The sequence below is a fragment of the Ceratotherium simum genome, chromosome 13 (assembly GCF_057802395.1).
Source record: "Ceratotherium simum simum isolate JZ-2026a chromosome 13, ASM5780239v1, whole genome shotgun sequence".
Taxonomy (NCBI): domain Eukaryota; kingdom Metazoa; phylum Chordata; class Mammalia; order Perissodactyla; family Rhinocerotidae; genus Ceratotherium; species Ceratotherium simum.
In genome coordinates this window covers 7,262,531-7,282,562 of record NC_141912.1, presented here as the reverse complement: position 1 = coordinate 7,282,562, position 20,032 = coordinate 7,262,531, and positions in this window count along the sequence as shown.

The following is a 20,032-nucleotide window of genomic DNA, read 5'->3' as shown; positions in this document are numbered from 1 at the left end:
GATATGTGTATATATCTATGAACATCATCCTTAGAGGATAGTAGGAGGGAAGAACAAGACTTAACTGACTTGCAAACATCTAAATAATAATTTCTTTGGGGCTCTTATGAACTTTACTAGTTAGTATTTGTGATGATTTTATCCTTTTTCATTTACACAAAAGCCTGGACTTTTACAGTAATTATATAATCTGAAGTTCTGGAGTTTTTCTTTTTTCAGATTTTGGAATTATTTAGGAATATGGCTCTAAGGTTTGGGTACCATTTATCTGCTTTCTTTAAGGCAGTAGGAAAGGAAGACATTCATTAAAATCAGCCACGGGGCCAGCCTGGTGGCATAGTGATTGAGTTCACCTGCTCTGCTTCGGAGGCCCAGGGTTTATGAGTTCACATCTCGGGCGCAGTCTTATATACCACTCATTAAGCCATGCTGTGGTGCCGGCCCCGTGGCTTAGCGGTTAAGTGCGCGTACTCTGCTACTGACGGCCCGGGTTCGGATCCTGGCCGCGCACCGACGCACCGCTTCTCCGGCCATGCTGAGGCCGCGTCCCACATACAGTAACTAGAAGGATGTGCAACTACGACATACAACTATCTACTGGGGCTTTGGGGAAAAAAAGGAGGAGGATTGGCAACAGATGTTAGCTCAGAGCTGGTCTTCCTCAGCAAAAAGAGGAGGATTAGCATGAATGTTAGCTCAGGGCTGATCTTCCTCACAAAAAAAAAAAAAAAAAGCCATGCTGTGGTGGTGTCCCATGTACAGAGTGGAAGAAGATCGGCACAGGTGTTAGCTCAGCGACAGTCTTCCTCAAGCAAAAAGAGGAAGATTGGCAACAGATGTTAGCTCAGAGCCAATCTTCCTCACCAAAAAAAAAAAAAAAAAAAAGGGAAAATTAAAATCAGCCATGTGCTGTGTTCTGTTGGGCTTTTTCCATTCATCATCTTAGAAACCTTCACAACAACCCACTAAAAGAGGATGATGCTGTTCTCATTTTATAGATGGAAAAAAAACCTGAGTTTTAAGTAGGTTACATATTGAATATGAATTCAGAGCTGTCTTATTCTAAAACCTTAGACATTCTTTCCCCTGCACCATTTTTAAGATGGAAAGTTTATAAAACCAAGCATTTACAAATACTTGGTTCTGGATTACAAATACTGCATTCTGGAAACCTCACTACTGAATATATTATATATATATGTATATCTCCTTACTGTACTGTACAATAGTGTATAAATGCCCCTCAACTCTAGAACACTATAAAACCCCAAAGAGTCTTCTGAGCTGTTATAAATTGATTTGTGTGTTAATGTTTGTGGTATGTATATATACTTATTTGAAATTTGACACTTCATTTTTTATATGATAATTCAGTTATCCACAATACCCTGTTTAATCTCTAGTAGTGAAATACCTCTTCACATGTCCCTCTGATTAACAAAATCATGGTCTTTAAAAACATTTTCTTCAAGATAAATTTCTTCGTTTGATTGGATTTTGAGGTTGTAAAGGGTTGAATAATTCTTCTTCATGTTGGAGATGAGAGTGAAGTATCTGTTCTTGGGCTGTACAACCAGATAAGTGATAGGACTGGGATTATAGGTTAGGCCTCTGTCTTGTCTACTTTCTGTTCAAATATGGATTTCCCTTAATAGGCACAATGGAGCGTTAAAAGGAAAATCTAGTATCACCTAGAAAACAGGAAGGACAATCCATACTTCAAGTTCGTAAATCACAGCCAAAGATGATTTGACTAGGCCTGTTTTTGTTCCTCTGCTGTCTCTTGTTTGCCTTTTATCCCTACCTTCTAGTTTGCAGTTGTCATGTGGAAACCTATCACAAGTGTTTAAAGAAAGCAAGAAAATATGGCCAGTTTTCATTTGCCATTCTTCTATGGGATTGTGTTCAGAAATATTCCTGGTGATAACCCAACATCATTGGCAATTCTCTGAGGCTGAACAAAGAGAAGTGTTATGGTGTGCTAGCTTGGGGAGTAGAATATAGTCAGCCCTGGCCATAGCCAGTGGTCACCTTGAGAAGGCAGCTCATCTCTGGAGTCTCAGTGTGTTCTTTTTTAATTGCGAGATACTTGAACGAGTGTCAATCCCAAATTGTCTGATTCTCTTACCTACATACCCATACCTAATACAATGTTGTTAAATGATTCTTCGTTAAATTTGATTTACTTAGCAAAAGAAAAAAGAACTGAGGTATAGAACGGACTCGTGTCAGGCTGCCTGGACTCAGCATAGCGCGCGCACTTAACCGCTATGCCATGGGGCCAGCCCAAAACATTTTATTTTTTATTTTTTTTGTGTGTGAGGAAGATCGGCCCTGGGCTAACATCTGTGCCCATCTTCCTCCACTTTATATGGGACGCCGCCACAGCATGGCCTGACAAGCAGTGCCTCGGTGTGCGCCTGGGATCCGAACCCGGGCCGCCAGCAGCAGAGCACGTGCACTTAACTGCTACGCAACAGGGCCGGCCCATGGCTGCCTGGATTCAAATCCCAGCTGCCTCTTAGTTGGAGGCAAGTTACATAACCTCCCTGGGCTTCAGTTTGGGGTGCCTACCTCCTAGGGTTGTTAGGTGCTTAGAACATTGCCTGGCATGTAGAAAGCCATGGAAGTGGTTGCTGCTGCTGTTGTAGAACACCGTATCATAATAACATCCATGAAGCATGAGAGGGGGGCATGTTCGTGTACTTCCTGGGCTTCTATGTGGAGTGACAGGTAAATTCCACTGAATGGAAGAGTTAAACAGTATGCTTTTTTTGTGTGTGTGTGAGGAAGATCAGCCCTGAGCTAACATCTGATGCCAATCTTCCTCTTTTTGCTGGGGAATATTGGCCCTGGGCTAACATCCATGCCCATCTTCCTCTGCTTTATATGGGACGCCACCACAGCATGGCTTGACAAGCAGTGCGTCGGTGCACACCCGGGATCCGAACCCGCGAACCCCGGGCCGCCAAAGCGGAGCGCCTGCACTTAACCGCTACGCCTCCAGACCGGCCCCAGTAGTGTGCTTTTTAAACTAAAGAGTGAAAGTCTTAAGATCTACATGTAATGTGGCTAGCTGTGGATTTAATAACGAACCAGAGTGATAGGGCTGCCCAGGGGAGTTTTTGTTGTAATAACTGTTAGAACCTACACGTGCAGTCGAGAATTATCTGTTTCAGAACACTTGGAGAGGCCGCATGTTTTTCAGGGATGCTGTTGCTGTTCTAAACATTCGTGAAACTCCTCTCAGAATTTCCTTCAGCTTTAGTCTGTGAGCCACCCAGAGAGAATCAATCTTATTTATGGTTTTTCAGAAACCCATTTGTCTGATAATCCATCTTATTCACATTTATCAAAATTAGTGCTCAAGCTCTAAAGGTGTTTTAGAAAGGAGTATGGGAAATATTTTAGTGGGGCATAGTGTTGGGATTGAGCAGGTGTGTATGAAGCTTCTTCTCTGTGCTCGTCCACATGCATTCTCACTGAGTCCTCCCAGCCACCCTTGAGAACCGCACTATCCATGGTGAGACAGCCTCGGAGCCCAGAGGCGCCTGCACTTCAGAGCCAGTCCCCTGCTACCCCAGCTTTGTTGGAGGAGGATACACGAATACTGTGACAGGGAGCACATTCACATTAACACACAAAATACACCTGCTGTGTTCTAGTTGCACCACTTAGGGTTTGCTTGATATTTTCTCTGAGGTAGGTGTCTTCTAGCTATCACAGCCAAAAGTCTAGCTACACTTATAAATACTCAGTCTTGACAGTGGCGCTCTTGAAGGACCTGTTGCCGTCGTCCTCAGTGGAAGATCTAAAGCAGCTGGTCCTCAGGACACGTGAGAACAGGACTGTGTCCCCTTGAGCTCGCACGTGTGCAGTTTATTATTAGAGTTGCATGTATTTTCAAGTCTTCCATTTAGTATTTTATCTTGTTCATAATTGAGTGACCTTTTCATGGCTAAAACATACTGGTTACATATTTAGAAAATTTGCCCCTACAAGCTGATGGCACTGTGTCTCCACTAAGTGGGAAATAAGATCTAGAGCAGGCTGTCGTCTGCTATCTTGACGCTGTCTGCAGAGAAGGCAGTGGTGGGAGGACCACTCTGAGTGGCGGTATGAGAACGTTTATCTTGACTTTCCTTAGTTGAATTCCACCTGGACAACACATACCTGGTTTACGCTGAAGCTCCTGCCTAGAAGTACTCTCATTTCAGGAACACCGGTAAGATTTGGTGCCCCATTGGTTACTACAGGGGCTTTTCACATGCTGGCTGATGGTTTCAGGAGAAATCCTGTCCATGTGTGGTCTCGGTCATGTCTGTACAGTGAGGACCTTACTGTGCCAACTGCAGTCTACGCGAGGCCCTCAGAGGTGTTACTGAGTCTTACTCATGGTCACCAGCTCCTATCTTCCCGATTCCTGAGAGGCTTACCTCCAGACGTGCACCTCCTTTCCGAACATCCGCCTTGCCGTCTCTGGCTTCTTTCCTTTTGTGCCCACCTGTACAAAAACCTTCCTGTCTTAAGTCTTGTGTGTGCTTCTCTTGCCCCTCCAGCTGCATTCCTGTTTTGGTTGTTGTTTTCCCTCTTTGTCAAAATATCTCCTATGCTCTTGGCTGCATTTTCTTCACCAGTCTTGCAGTCTTTTAAATTTCCTTCAATTTAGCTTCTTCCCCCCAAAACCTGCTCTCTTAGAATCTCATGGCTCCCTACTTCCCAGCCTTTTTTGTCTTAGTAGTTTTCCGGCCTCTGGCTGCGACTTGTGCATTTAACCCATTGACCACCGACCTCCAAACTCCCCTTGGCTCCTGTGACCTGCTCTTCTTATCTGCGTCTCAGGTTTCCGCTGACTAACCCCAAACTCAGGCTCATTGTCCCTCTCTCTGTGCTAGCCTGTGGGCGGTTCTCCTGGCTTCACCTGTTAACTGTATCTGTTAGCTCAATCCTAATTTTCTAGACTAAATTATTTTCTTAGTGCCATTCTAACTGTGATTTGTTTCCACTTAAATTTTTTATTGTAACCCTAAACCAACACATCACAGATGTTTATTTCCCTCCGTAAACTTCCCCAGTCTAACTTCTTCTCGTGCTTCAGTAACATGACTCTCCCGTTTATCCAACATGAAATCTTAAAGAGCCCCAAAGATGGTGATTTGCACACATTTAATACATTCTTACTAATTTTAGCTCTGCTATGAATTAAGTTAGATTGCAGTTCTCTCCATTTCAAAATCTAACACTTTAAGAACTTTAAAGAACTCTGAATTCATTCAGTATAGGCAAAATACCTCTGGTTCAAAATATTTCTTTTTATATCTCCTAACTCACGGCAGGAAGTCTTGGGTTTGCTATTTTAATAATAGCACTTGGAAACTTGAAACATGATTTCTGGCAGTGTATTTTAATCAGGTTATTTATGACAAAACTTTCTTCAGTGTAAGGTTTTATCTGGTGCCTGTCTGAGAATGTTATCTGGCTGTCTTTTAGAACTGACTCTTTAATGAAAGTGGGAGTAATGAATCCGTAAAACTCGTGCAGCTTTGAGAAATGTTCCTGCTCTATAAGTATCTGGAAATCACACTTTTTCCAGTTTGGTAAACCCAAGAGCATCTTTTTTCTTGGTTATTTCCATCAGTCTGACCTATCACTCAGACTGGTCTGCTGTCCTATGAAATGCATCTTTTTTATTTACATACCCCTTAGTTAAAGCTGGTCTTGAGAGTATTCGTGCGCAATATGAAGTGTTTCCTAAAGTGACAATGCATATTACTGCGAGGTCTTAAAGGTGAGAGGCACAGAGTGAATCTAAAATATTAAGCCAAAAAAGAAAAGAAAAAACAAAAAACTACAATATTGATCTTAATATTGCCCTGCAATTTGTAAAAAGCTTCACACATTTTCTGCATATAAAACTTAGACATTTCAAATAATGAAGTCTTATTTTAGAATAAAGCTGATTTAAGATGCGTTTTCCATGTGCTCTTTGACTGTCAGCTAGTGGACTTTTCAGGTGATGGTCCTAAGACCCCCCACGCACATGTATGGAGAGTTGGGGTTCCCAGCAGTAGTAGAGGCTGCATGCTCGGACCATTTAAACATTTTTAAGCAAGTAGATACATTTTTTATTTAACTTCCTCATCTGTATATCAGTGAGTCAGTAGTACCTAGAATTCCCTTCTTGTCAAGATTTTATTGTAAGTGGTAGAACTGCATTATGTGTTCTTCATAGAAAAAGTAACCTTATTAGAGGCTGTGCAAACTTCGAGATTTAGTCCTTGTAACTATGTAATGTTTTCAGTCTTTTCTGCTGAAAGGGGAAAATGAAGAAGCAAAAAGTATTTAATTAGGACAGCAAGAACCAGCATTTTAATTTCTTCTCTGCAATGCTTGAAACATTCAGTATTAAATAAGTTTCAGATTAGTCCACAGTCTGAAAAGAAATATACAAAATGCTAAAGCAGTTGTTGTGGTAGGGTGGTGGATTTTCTTCCCTTTTCAAAACGTTTGTAATGTGCTTATATTTTATAATGGAAGAAATAAATGTAAATGTTGAATTTATCTGAGCCTCCTACAGTGAGTATGATAACAACTTTGTGAGCAGCTTTTCTGTAGCTCAAAAAGAAAATGAGCCAATTTTTAAAACTTGAGTGTATTGTCCACTTTACATATTCAAAGAAAATCAAGTTCGCTTATTGCTGGAAAATCCTTGAAAGCATTTTTCCTTTAAAGGAACCCAAGTTTCCCATCTTTTATTTTTAAAAACGAATAAACTCCCTGTATCTGCAGCCAGGTTTGTGCCAGGCTCTATGCTGAGTGCCCCCATTCCGGCCCCGCCTGGCCGGGAACCCTCCTCTGGCCTCCAGGTACACTGACATGAACGTGGAGACCCCCGCTGCTGCCTGGGGGCCCTCTGAGATCTGGTCCTTCCCTGCCTCGCGCCCCCCCCCCTCGCTTCCTTCCGGCCCCCTGCCTTGGCAGTGAATCCCTCTGAGCAGGTCTCAGCCCCACATCGTCCCTGCCTGTTACTTAGCCCTCCCTGACCAGTTCACCTCCTAAAGTCAGGCGCTCGCATCATACCACCCTGTTCATTGCCTTCAGACTCCTACCACTATCGGAAGTTACCTTGTCCTTCCAGTACCGGTCACCCTCTTTTGAAATGTAAGCTTCATGACAGCAAGAATTTTGTCTTGCGTAAGTCACCAGATCACCCAGTCTAAAAACGGTACCTGGCACATAGTAGGTGTTTAATAAATATGAATTATTTAATCATCACAACCATACAGTGAAGTAGGTATATTCCCATTTTGCAAATGAGGAAGTTGAACACAAGTTAAATAACTTAGTAAAAATCACTCAACTATTAAGTGACAAAGCTGAAATTGGAACACAGGCTTGTCTGTGTCCAGAGGCTGCACATGATTCTGCTGCCTCCCTCATAAGGTGGAAAGTTCTCCAGGTGGCCACCTGATCACCATTTACTGAAAACCCAGGAGGAAATAGCAGGTCAGATTGCCGTGCTTTGGATTCACACATGCCCAAGTCTCGGGCTCACCTGCGCAGACGTCCACAAGACTTTGGGCTGCAGTGGTGGACTGGTGCACATGGAGGGTTCTAGAGAAGAGAGAGAGGTTGCAATGGCCTCTTGGTTGTACATGGCAGCTCCACCAGGAAGCATTTACCAAGGCAAAACTAAGGAAACTGCAGGCAAGCGCCCAGGAGTTGCTCTAAGTGTGGCTCATGTGAAATCCCTTAGGTGAGTTCTAGAAAAGGTGAAATGGTAGGGAGATCACAGCTGTAGCTTCAAAATGAAAAGTTAGTTCCTGAATTGTAACCTTAAATATTTTTTCCTTAAATGCATAGTGACAAGCTTAGCGAATTATATCGTTGAAACAGCTAAATAAGTTGTCATAGGTACCCAAAAGCTTCCCATGGGCGTTACAAGAACACCAAGAAGAAAGACCAAAGAAAACTATTTGTAGAAGTGCAAGCCCCCTTCAAGTAGTGTTTCAAGTCAAGAGACTAGCTGTGTCATTGAGACTTCTTTCAAAAACATTACTAAGTTTCTTATAAGGGAATAATTCATGACTTGCGTCTGTGTTTTTGGTTTCATAATTTTAAATCGGTAGTACTCTTCCTCTTCAAGAATTCTGCAAAGGATATGAAAACATTTTAAAGCATGACCATTACTCCCAGGCTCGCGATAGCTGTCTGCATGGGTGTGTTTTGCTGCCCTCTGCTGCTCATGGTTGGTACAGCAGTGAACAGTCCATTCCCAGGGCTGCCCCTTGGCATTGCCAGAAAGGTGCAGAAGGATCGGGAAGAGGACAAGACTATTAGGAATTGTTCTCTTCTAAAGCAAACTACCTACTCCAACCAATGCAACCCAACCGATGTCTGCATGCCTGTGCTCCACCCCCACCCCAAAACTAAACCTCAGATTAAAGTGAAAATACTGCTTTTGCTAAGACGTCAATGAAATGCTTTGGATTTCTAAGTTATTTGAACGATCATGTCAGTAGAAGGATGAATGCTCTAAGAGACACCCCTGTGGGCCACCTGTAGAGCTGGCCAACCAAGCTTAGAATTTCTCTAGGTTCATCTTGTCTCCCAGAGAGAAACATGGTCTCCGAGGGCAGAGAAAGCCAACCTCCTCTCTCATTTGTCTCCATCATGTCCATACATAGTAAACACACACGCACGTGTTTATTTCAGATGAACTAATCACTTAGGTTCACTCATTGGACCTCAGGAGTATGATGGTTAATAGCTGTTGGAGTTAGCCCTTATTTGAATCAACACTCATCCACTTAGTGGCTGGATAATCTTAGACAAGGCACCTAACTGGTCTCAGCCTGTTTCTCCATCTGTAAAATGGGGATAATAATACCTAGAATGATTCAATGAATATTTAAAAAGCCCTCACTATATGTCAAGTGTTCTGTTGAAGTTTTAAAGATGTTGCATGTAAAGAAGCTGATCTGAGTGCCTGGCCCAGAGTAACCTCATTTTCACTACTAGGAATGCTCCCTTTCCTCATTACATAAGCAGTGTTCATTTATCAGCCAACTAAAAACCATCATCTGCAACTTTTTTCTAGAACTCTGAAATTCTGTTTAAAAGGTGTTGTCCTCTTTTTGTCCTCTTTTTTTCCCTCTGTACTTAATGGAGCCTCATATAATATTAGAGTTGAAAAGAATCTTGAGTCATCCAGTCCAGCTTTTTGCCCAGTGCAGGACCCCTGTATGGACACCTCTGGTCAGGTGGCCCATTGCATTTTTGGACACTCAACTATTAGTTCTTTCTTGAACCCAATCAGCTTCCTTATAGTCTGTGTCCTAGTTCTGCTCCCCAGATCATCTTAGACAATCTCCCTCTTTCCCTTAGGACAAGCCAATTATATATTTGAAGAGATTTATCATTTCTTCCTTTGTTAGAAATGATCTTTATTCAGGCTAAAGTGAAAATAATAACCACCTCAACCTCCATGGATCTTTGTTTCCAAAATATTCCCACAGCAGTTTTTTTTCAAGGAAACACTCTATTAAGATGATGGGAGCTGTCTGGCCACATAAAACCTTGCATATATTATTGAATAATGTAAATTAAAGGGTCCAAAATGATTACTAGAGATAAAGGATGAAAATAATTGCCATTAGTTCTCTCCCTCCAAAATGCATTACTTTGACAATTATTTCTTGCTCTTAGGCAGTATTTGCAAACTTAATTGCCCATAAGATGGGGGTGGGGGTGGGGTTGTGGTGCGAGGGGCCCTGAGATGGCTTGCTTGAAGTGCGGAGTTCAGAGCTCCATCCCCAGAGCTGCTGACTCTAGCTCCGGGCTGGGGCCCAGGAGCCTGCATTTAATAAGCACCACTGGTGCTGCAGAACCTTCCCCAGGAGTCGGGAGGCCCTGCCTGGCTGAACATAATGAGCCAATCTGCCCTGCTTGCCGCCCGGAAGCCCTTCACTGGCAGTCCGGTGGGACGGCACATGCACCACAGATGGTGGTGGTTTGCCTGCACTGGAATAGGCTCCTTTTCCTTGTACAGAAATGGGGCTGCTTCTCTTGCCCCTTCCTATTGTCTCCTACCCTCTTGTTGGATGCCTGAGAGGCCAGCTCAAGGTGGTGGTGTTGGCGGTGGCGGTGGGGGCGGCTGACCCTTTTGAGCATTTCCCATGATCCCGGGGCCTCTGCTAAGCATCTTACTTGTGTTCACTCATCTCCTTCTCAGGGCAGCCAGCCCTGTGTGAGATGGGGGGGTTCTCATATCACCACGTTCTCATATCATCACCACGGCTGAGGAAACTGAAGCACGAACGATAAAGCGACTTCCCGCGGTCACCCAGCTAGTCGAGGGGCCACCGACAACTTGGACACAGGCAGACTGACTGCAGGAGTCCTGCCATCCGCTCTGCCAGAGCTTCTGGACCTCTCCTGGAGGTGCGGGCCCGTCCAGCCGCACACACGATAGCCCAAAGGCACCTCCAGCTCAACGTGGGAATTGGTCATTTTCCTCCCCTAAACCACTTTCTCCTTCAGGATTCTCTCTCTCAGTTGACGCCATCCCTTCCTCAGGAAACCCTTCTTACAGGTCCCCCTCCATCCTCCTGCCTCGTCAAAGTCTCCTAAATCCAGCTCTCCTCGGCTCCTGTTATCCCCGCCCTGCTACTGGCCCTCCTCCTGGATGCGCTGGAGGCTCTTAGCTCAGTTCCTGTGTGTTAAGTAAAGCACTTGACAAATGCAGCAGCCCCGTGTGGTTGTGGTGCAGCCGCTGCTTGCAGTGCTGCGAGATTTGACCCCGTCTAGACCCTTCAGACTGACCCCCACGAGCTGCCGTGATCATCGGAGGACGGCCCCCTGATCCTGTTGCTGCCTCCTGCTTAAAACCTTTCGGCAGTTCCTCACAGCCTGTGGGATGAAGATCAAAACCTCTGCTCTTCACCTCCACCTGATCTTCGAGCCTGATCCCTCACTGGTCACCACTTTGAACCTGTGCTCCAGCTGAACTGCTTGTTCCCTGCACACACCACACCATTGTCACCTCCGGGCTCTTGCACAGCCTGCCCGCCCCCTCGATGGAAGATGCTGACGCCCTGCCCTGACCTGCTGGTTGAGCACGTAGTTTGGGGGTAACCTTTAATTTTGACGTAATTTCAAACTTACAGAAAAGTTGCAAAATAGTACAAAGAAATTCCCTGTGCCCTTCACCTTCACCCAGATCATTAATCGTTAACATTTTGCCATGCACATACATACACACACATATACAGTCATTGGTCGCTTACCGATGGGGATACGTTCTGAGAACTGCGTCGTTAGGCGGTTTTGTCGTGCGAACATCATAGACTGCGCTTACACAAACCTAGAAGGTGTAGCCTACTACACACCTAGGCTCTTTGGGACTAATCTATGGGACCACCGTCATATAATGCCGTCTGTCATTGACCTAAATGGTGATATGTGGCAGATGACTGTACATTTTTCCTGACCTATTTGAGAGTGAATTACAAACATCGTGCCCCTTTGCCCCTGAATACGCCAGTGTTTATCTCCTAAGAACAAACACATTCTCTTACATAACCAAATCACAGTTATCAAAATCAGGAAATTTAACACTGATATAATGTTTTCTAATCCACAGGCTGTGGTCAAATTTCACTAATCGTCTCAGTAATGCCTATTACAGTTATTTTTTCCTGGTTCAGGAGCCAGTCCAAGATCACACATTACCCCTTAGCTCCTTTAATCTGAAACGTTCCCGCCATCTTTCAGGACACTGGCATTTTTTTTTTATTGATGTTTTAATAGTTTATAACCTTGTGAAATTTTGGGTTGTACATTTTTGTTTGTCCATCACCATATATATGTCTCCCTTCACCCCTCGTGCCCACCCCCTATCCCTGTTGCCCCTGGTAACCACAATACAGTTTTCTCTGTCCATGTGTTGGTTTATATTCCACATGAGTGAGATCATACAGTGTTTGTCTTTCTCTTTCTGTCTTATTTTGCTTAACATAATACCCTCCAGGACCATCCATGTTGTTGCAAATGGGACGATTTTGTCTTTTTTTTATGGCTGAGTAGTATTCCATTGTATATATATACCACATCTTGATCCAGTCATCAGTGGAGGGACACTTAGGTTGTTTCCACTTCTTGGCTATGGTGAATAATGCTGCAATGAACATAGGGGTGCATAAGCCTCTTTGGATTGTTGATTTCAGGTTCGTTGGATAGATTCCCAGTAGCGGGATGGCTGGATCATAGGGCATCTCTATTTTTAATTCTTTGAGGAATCTCCATACTGTTTTCCATAGAGGCTGTACCAGTTTGCATTCCCACCAGCTGTGTGTGAGGGTTCCCGTTTCTCCACATCCTCTCCAACACTTGTTGTTTTTTGTCTTGGTGATTATAGCCATTCTAATGGGCGTGAGGTGGTATCTTAGTGTGGTTTTGATTTGCATTTCCCTGATGATTAGTGATGTTGAACATCTTTTCATGTGCCTATTGGCCATCTGTATATCTTTTTTGGAGAAGTGTCTGTTCATTTCCTCTGCCCATTTTTTGACCAGGTTCTTTGTTTTTTTGTTGTTCCATTGTGTGAGTTCTTTATATATTATGGAGGTTAACCCCTTGTCAGATATATGTTTTGCAAATATTTTCTCCCAGCTGGTGGGTTGTCTGTTCATCTTTATTCTGGTTTCATTTGTCTTGTAGAAGCTCTTTAATCTGATAAAGTCCCACTTGCTTATTTTTTCTTTAGTTTCCCTAGTCTGGGTAGGCATGTCATCTGAAAAGATTCCTTTATGACCAATGTCAAATAGTGTGTTGCCTATATTTTCTTCTATGAGTTTTATAGTTTCAGGTCTCACCTTCAGGTCTTTGACCCATTTTGAGTTAATTTTTGTGAATGGCGATAGCAGATGGTCCACTTTCATTCTTTTGCATGTGGCTGTCCAGTTTTCCCAACACCATTTATTGAAGAGACTTGCCTTTCTCGATTGTATGTTCTTAGCTCCTTTGTGGAAAATTAGCTGTCTGTATATGTGTGATTTTATTTCTGGGCTTTCAGTTCTGTTCCATTGATCTGTGTGTCTGTTTTTTTTCCCCCCAAAGCTCCAGTAGATAGTTGTATGTCATAGTTGCACATGCTTCTAGTTGCTGTATGTGGGATGCGGCCTCAGCATGGCCGGAGAAGCGGTGCGTCGGTGCGCACCTGAGATCCGAACCCGGGCCACCAGTAGCGGAGTGCGTGCACTTAACTGCTAAGCCATGGGGCCGGCCCTGTGTGTCTGTTTTTGTACCAGTACCATGCTGTTTTGATTACTATTGCTTTGTAGTATGTTTTGAAGTCAGGGATCGTGATGCCTCCAGCTTTGTTCTTTTTTCTTAGGATTGCTTTAGCTATTCGGGGTCTTTTGTTGCCCCGTATGAATTTTAGTATTCTTTTTTCTATTTCCGTGAAGAATGTTTCAGGACACTGGCATTTTTAAGGAATACAGCCTGGTTGCTTTGCTAGAGCTTGTATGCTGTTTCCTCGTGAGCAGATCAGATTAAGCCTTTTTGGCAGGAACAGCACAGAAGTGATGCAGAGCCCTCCTCAGTGCAGTGAATCGAGAGGCCCCTGAGGCTGCTGGCTTGTGCCGTTGTTGTGATGTTGATACTGACGACTTGGGAAAGGTGGGGTCTTATTTAGTTTTTCATCCTCAGTTTTCATGTCACCTCTTTGAAGGAAGCTTTCTTAGGACCCCCTACCCCCAGGCACCCACTGTTAGGTCAGGTGTCTCTTCCCATAATGCCCTGTGTTTAGTGCTCTGTTCCCCTTGACTCGATTGAATCCTGGTGGTTGTGTGTCTGTCTTCCCCACTCGGCTGCAAGTTCCTCAAGAGCGAGGACCACATCTTGCTCACCATGGCAGCGCCAGCTCCCGGTCCAGGGCCTGGCGCAGAGGAGGTGCTTATTAATATCTATTTGTTGAGTGAATGAAAGAATGAGTGACTATTTGGGAGCTGATTCAGTTACAAAACAAAACCCCCCAAATCTCTCCCAATGAGTCTTTCTGGGTTTTTTGCTTTATGCATGGAGCATGGCTGTTTTCGGATTTCTTTTTATGCCAGAGTCTCACTGAAAGCATGCAAGTCTGAATAAGTCCCAATAAAGAGGTGTGATATTTATCTTCTTTTTGAGAAGCACAGAATGGACTAATTTTAGAAACTCTGAACCCCAATCCTAGATTTTTCCATTTGTTTCTTCGCGGGAGGAAGGGTGGGAGTGAGGGGAGGTTCTCTGGGTCCTTTACTATGTGACATATTTGGACTCGGAAGGGTAGCATGAAGTGTCTTCCACGTAAGACGGGCCCTCGGCCCGTTGCCTCTGTGCAGCCCCACACCGCACACCCCACTAGGGAAGGGATTCAAGGGCCGTCCTGAGGCCTTTCATGGGATCACTCTCTCACTTTGTTGTTTCAGACGCAGGAGGAGGGAGACACACTGATGTTCTCATCACACCTCTCCTGCAGCTCTGCCGTCTCATGGTCTGCAGGGGCCTGGGCTGCGTGCTCCGCCGAGGCTGCTACAGGAAAACCCCTGGACGTGTGGTTCCTGGCGACCTGCCATCCTTTCTGCACTGTTTTGCTATTTGTGAAACTTAGGACAGCACCAACCCACTCAGCTGGATCCTCAACTGGCTCCTGCAGCGAAGTCACCATTGGGAATGGCTGTGTAACCAGGGCTTTGTGGCTTATGAATAACGGCTGTTGTGCATTGTTTCTGGGTGGAGATTTCCCAGGAAATCAGGCTGCCTTTGCCAGCTAGTAGGATGGGGGATGTGGGCCCCTGCCAGCGAGGACTGGATGAACTGTGTGACCCAAGCTGGAGGCTCATTCCATCCAGCTTGCTCCTGCCCCATTATGTAGATGGTGGCTGAGGTCAGGAGACAAATGGCTCCAGGTGACGTGAGCTCACGAGCGCCTGTGACATGATGGTTGCAACACACGCCTTCCCAGCTTCCAGTTTCATCTTAGGGAAATGTTCAAAGATGAGCTGGCTGGGGAGGGGCCTCAAAAAAGGTTGGGCAACTGAGTAATCACCCGGGCCTCAGGCGGAGGAAGAGCTTGGGGCCCGAGCTCAAGGATGCTTCACGTGAGCACAAGGCTTCTGCCTCATCAGTGCATAGAGTCCTTCCACCGCGACCCTCTGAGGCCTGGTTTCTGTGTGTTACAGGTACTCCGGGTGGGCTCCCAGGGCTGTTATAGTATGTGGACAGGAATTGAGTTGAATTGCATTGAACCGAATTGGACTGAAATAAATTGAATTGAAAGGACTACAAACAAGTATGAATCTCTTGCTGAGTGCCAGGCCCTAGGGAATTAAAGACGCATATGACAGTCCCTGTCTTCACACTGCTGGGCCTCAACTGTGGCACCGTCCACTTGTGGCAGAACACATTTGGGGCTGGGGGGGAGAATGGGGGGGAGGATGAGGGCGGCTTCAGGAGGAGATGCTGTTTGAGCTGAGCCTCCAAGTACAGAGTGGCAGTTTTGGGGAGAAGGAGGTAAAGGCAAGGAGGACATCAGGGTCCGAGGAAGGAGCAGGAGCAAAGGCTCGTTGTATTTGAGGAATGAAAGAGACGGCGATGAAGCAGATAACTGTCCAGCTGGGAGATGACGCTGACACTCACATGCATAGACTCATTCCCAGAGAAGGGCATCTCCGGTGTGGCCAGGGCGCCCCATGCCTCAGAATCGCCTGAAGCAGAGCAGTGTCTCCAGGAGCTGCTTTAGGAATCTGCAGTGGAAAACAGACTCTACACGTGAATTCAACGTTTGAGACTCACTGTCGGGAGTGGGGGTGGGGTCAGTGAGCCTCTGCTAGCTGATGGGGAGCCACTAAATGATTTTAGGTGGGGAGCATCAGGATCAGTTCCTGTGTCATTGTCACACATCAGAGTCCCCTGGAGGGCTGTTAACACACGGACTTCTGGGCTCACTCTCGAGACTCTGAGTCACTAGGTTGGGGGTGGGGCCTGAGTAGTTGCTTTGCTGGTAAGTTCCCAGGTGGGGGATGCTGATGCTGCTGGGACACAGGTGCTTCCGAGGGGGGGACTGATCTGAGAGAGATTTTGAGGAAGCCAGCCAGACTGAAGGAAGCTCTTCTGAGGCTCTCAAGAGTACAGACAGTCACGATATTCAGAGCACTTAGATCTGACCAGACGTGTCTTTCTTATCTATACCACCATCCTAGGTTTCAGACCCTCTGCGAGAGAAGCATGGTACCCTGGGCATGTGACAGATGCCCAGTGCTCAGTGCTCTGAAGGTGAGCGAGCCTGAGCCAAGCTGCCCAGTAGTCCCAGCTGGGGCATTCTGGGGTCCTGGGTTCTGGGTAATGCCATCTCCCCAGCAGACCCTGCAGATGCCCATGGCTCTGAGGCCACTTAGACACATTTCTAGGCATCTGTGTGTTGCCTAGATTTCTACAAACAGAAATGGTTCTGGTTTCCCCAAAGTTACAGGTGAAATCTCCAGATGCCCCTTGGAAGACCTGTACCTGCCATCACCCGGGGGCCTGGCCCCTGCCTGGGACTGGGCGTTTATTTATTAGCAATCTACAAAGGATTGAAATAAAGCTCCTCTTGATATGACAAGTCTGTTCTTGCTAGCATCCCATTTCCCACTGGCAAGGAGCTCTCAAGCCCAAAGCCATAACCAAACCAATTCCCAAATCCATCTCTGTGGGTCTGTCTCCTGGGACTACTCCTGGTACCAACTCTGCATCAGTCAGGGTCCAATCAAGAGAGAGGAAACATTACATTAATTTGAGCAGGGAAAGTTTGATGTAACCATAACAGGGGGTTAGAATAATGAGGGATTGGCTAGTAAGAGGTAAAGAGAACTCTAAATAATAGAGGAATAACAGCTATAAGGAGCAGCCACTCCCCCTGGGGCTGAGACAGAGCACACGAGGAAGAGCCCCCCCACCCAGGGCTGAGATCAGCTCATTTGAGATGGCTCTGCTGCAACTCACTGAATGGCTGGCAAGTTGCTGTTGGTGCCTGAATGGCTGGCAAGTTGCTGTTGGTGCCCCACTGGTGGGGCTTGCTGGAAATCCAGCCTCCAGGGCACCAGAATAAGCTGTTCGCAGGAAGTGCCTACTGGAGGGAGCTCGCTACAAACCATTGGAGGGGGATGCCAGAGGTGCACTGCCTGCTGGGTGCTGCTGTCCACCATGTGCTGCAGGAGCCTGGCCCTGGAGAAGCTGCGAGCACTGCAGGAGGAGTCAGCCCAGGGAGCACACAGGAACCCCTCCTCCTGCAGTGTCTCTCCACCGCCCTCTGCTGACAGAAGTTAACACTGTGCTAGCCAGCAAAGGATGAATATTGACAGGGCCCAGATCCATTTTTTCAGAGCAGCCAATGAAGGGAGAACTTGGAGCTACACAACACTAAACTGATAAGGGCACAATTTCCAGAGATTGTTTGGTTTCTGACAAAAGAGTCCAGGGTATAGGAGTTGGGCAACCCTATTCTTTGATCAGAGGAATAGAATTGGGGAACGAGAAGGGGCCTTAAAAGCTCCTCTGTCAAATCCCTTCACATCATAGATGTGAATGACTTGGTCCAGGCCACACAGCTAGTTGGGGTTATGAGGGTGGGAGAGAGGGTCAGCGAAACCCTGTTCTGCTTGCTTCCTCCCTCTGTTGTCCACAGGCCTTCTACCATTTAAACCAAGCAAGTAGACGGTTAGCATGCATTTTACAGCCAGGCACCCAGAGCTGTAAAGCCTCATCTCAATGAATAAATACTCCCACCCCAGAGAGAACTCAGGTCACTGGTGTCTAGTGATAGGCCAGGGGAATTCCCTGCCTTTCAAAAACAGCACAAACAAAACCCCACTTTCTTGTTTTTCTGAATTGTATAAAGATATGTTTAATGAAATGTGAGGAAAAGACAGTGTGAGGAAAGCAGTCCTTTACACACCCAGTTTGGTGGTGTAGGGCCCACAGAGATTTGTCGATTTGATTTATAACTCACCTGGCACCGTCCTTGGAAGGTGGGTGGGCATGTGTTCCCTCTTGTGAATATCAAGAGAACCATTTTATAGCAATGCTACTTACAGCCATGACACTTACTGAGCGCTTCCTGTGAATCCCACCCTCTGCTGTGTGCTTGGCAAGCAGGAGCTCACGAGAGACTCCATTTTCTCTCTTCTCCACTAACCCTACAATCATCCCCTCGTCAGTTAGTGGTATCAGGTACACGCGGAAAATCAGACCAGGGCAGTGCATTAGTTTGCTAGAGCTGCCATGACAAATACCTCAGGCTGAGTGGCTGAGATGACACAAGTGTACTTTCTCACAGTTCTGGAGGCTAGAAGTCCAAGATCAAGGTGTTGGCAGGGTTGGTTTCTCCTGAGGCCTCTTTCCTTGGCTTGTAGATGTGCGTTCTCCCTGTGTCCTCACCTCATCCTTTCTCTGTGTGAGCACATCCCTGGTGTCTCTGAGTGTCCAGATCTCCTCTGCTTATAAGGACAGTTGTCAGATCAGGTTAAGACCCACCCTGAGGGCCTCAAGTTAACTTAGTCACCTCTTTAAAGACCTGATCTCCAAGTACAGTCGTATTCTGAAGTACTGAGGGTTGAATTTGGGGGGTATACAATTGAATATACGAATTTGGGGGTACACAGTTCAGCCCATAACAGGCAGTATTCGCTGTACTATAATCTTGAATATATACGTGGTTAAGGGCTTTGAATAATAATTTGAGAAGTACCATCTCTCGAGTTTAACTGCCCTTCCTTACCTCATGATCCAGTTAATTTTACCTTCAGATAAACCTGGAGTATTTGTAGCCTCCAAACTCTTGAAACTATGTGAAGCTCCTTCCGTTTTTAGAATTCTAAGCAGCTTCTTGGCGAGCCTCTCTCTAGTATCTATAAAAAATTGAACTCTGGGCCCAGAATTTCCCCGCCATCACCAGGACTGTGGCGTGAGATAATGTGGAGGACCTTGTCCAACCACCCAGGACAGGGGAGCGATCCATGACTTTCGCTGGCAAACGCCCCTTGCACACCCCGTGGGTGTCAGGAATTTGTTGCTTCCCACAGGTGGTTTGGGCCTGGGGACAAGAAGGGAGTGAAGGGATTCTCGGCACAGGCCATGGCCCTTCCTGGGGCCTGTAGGGGGGCACTGCCAGGAGTCGCCGACAGAGGGCTCAGCACGGGGCTTTACGACAAGCTGGCCTGCGATCCCACCTTCCCCACTCAGGGCCCCCTGCTGCCTTTTAGAAAATGGAAAATTCTAAAATGAATAGATATTAGATGATAATTTTGTATAACATGTAGAAGCATTTAGATAGGTTGTTAGGGAGACTATGAATCCTATTCCCTAAAATCAGAAGTAAAGTTAAGACTTTTCATTTCCCAGTTCTGTGAAATGACTACAAATGCCATCATCTGAGTCAGCGAACCCTTTGGAAAGGGCTCCGTTCCCCTACATGTCCCTGGGTATAGAAGACTGAGGGTCTCTCTCAGGGAAGGCCTTATGCATGCAAGGAGGCTGGGGACTGTCATTTTAGGGGCCCCCACTTATCTGAAGCTGTGTATGTGCCTCACATTCTGGTAAACGGGCATTTTATACCCATTTTGGAGATAAAGACATTTGGAGATAAAGACTCCCAGAGGAGTCGAATCACAGGCAGAGAGTGTGGCCAGGATCTGAAGCCAGGCCTGTCTGGCTGCACTGTGCCAACACCATCCAGGACACCCACAGACTGGTGCATCCCAGCCCTCTGCACATTAGAAAGCTCTGGGGAGCTTTTAAAATTCCCAGCATGGAGCCCCACCCCCGAGACTCTGATTAAGTTGTCCTGCGGTGGGTCCCCCATCACCCAGATCTAACCAGTCCCCAGGTGATTCTAGAGAGCAGCTGAGGCAGAGAACAACCGCCTTCCATGAAAAGCACTCGGGACGGTCAAAGCCATACAGCGTGCTCTCTGTACGGTGAGTGAGAGTCACTCACTGAAAACTTGCCTTTG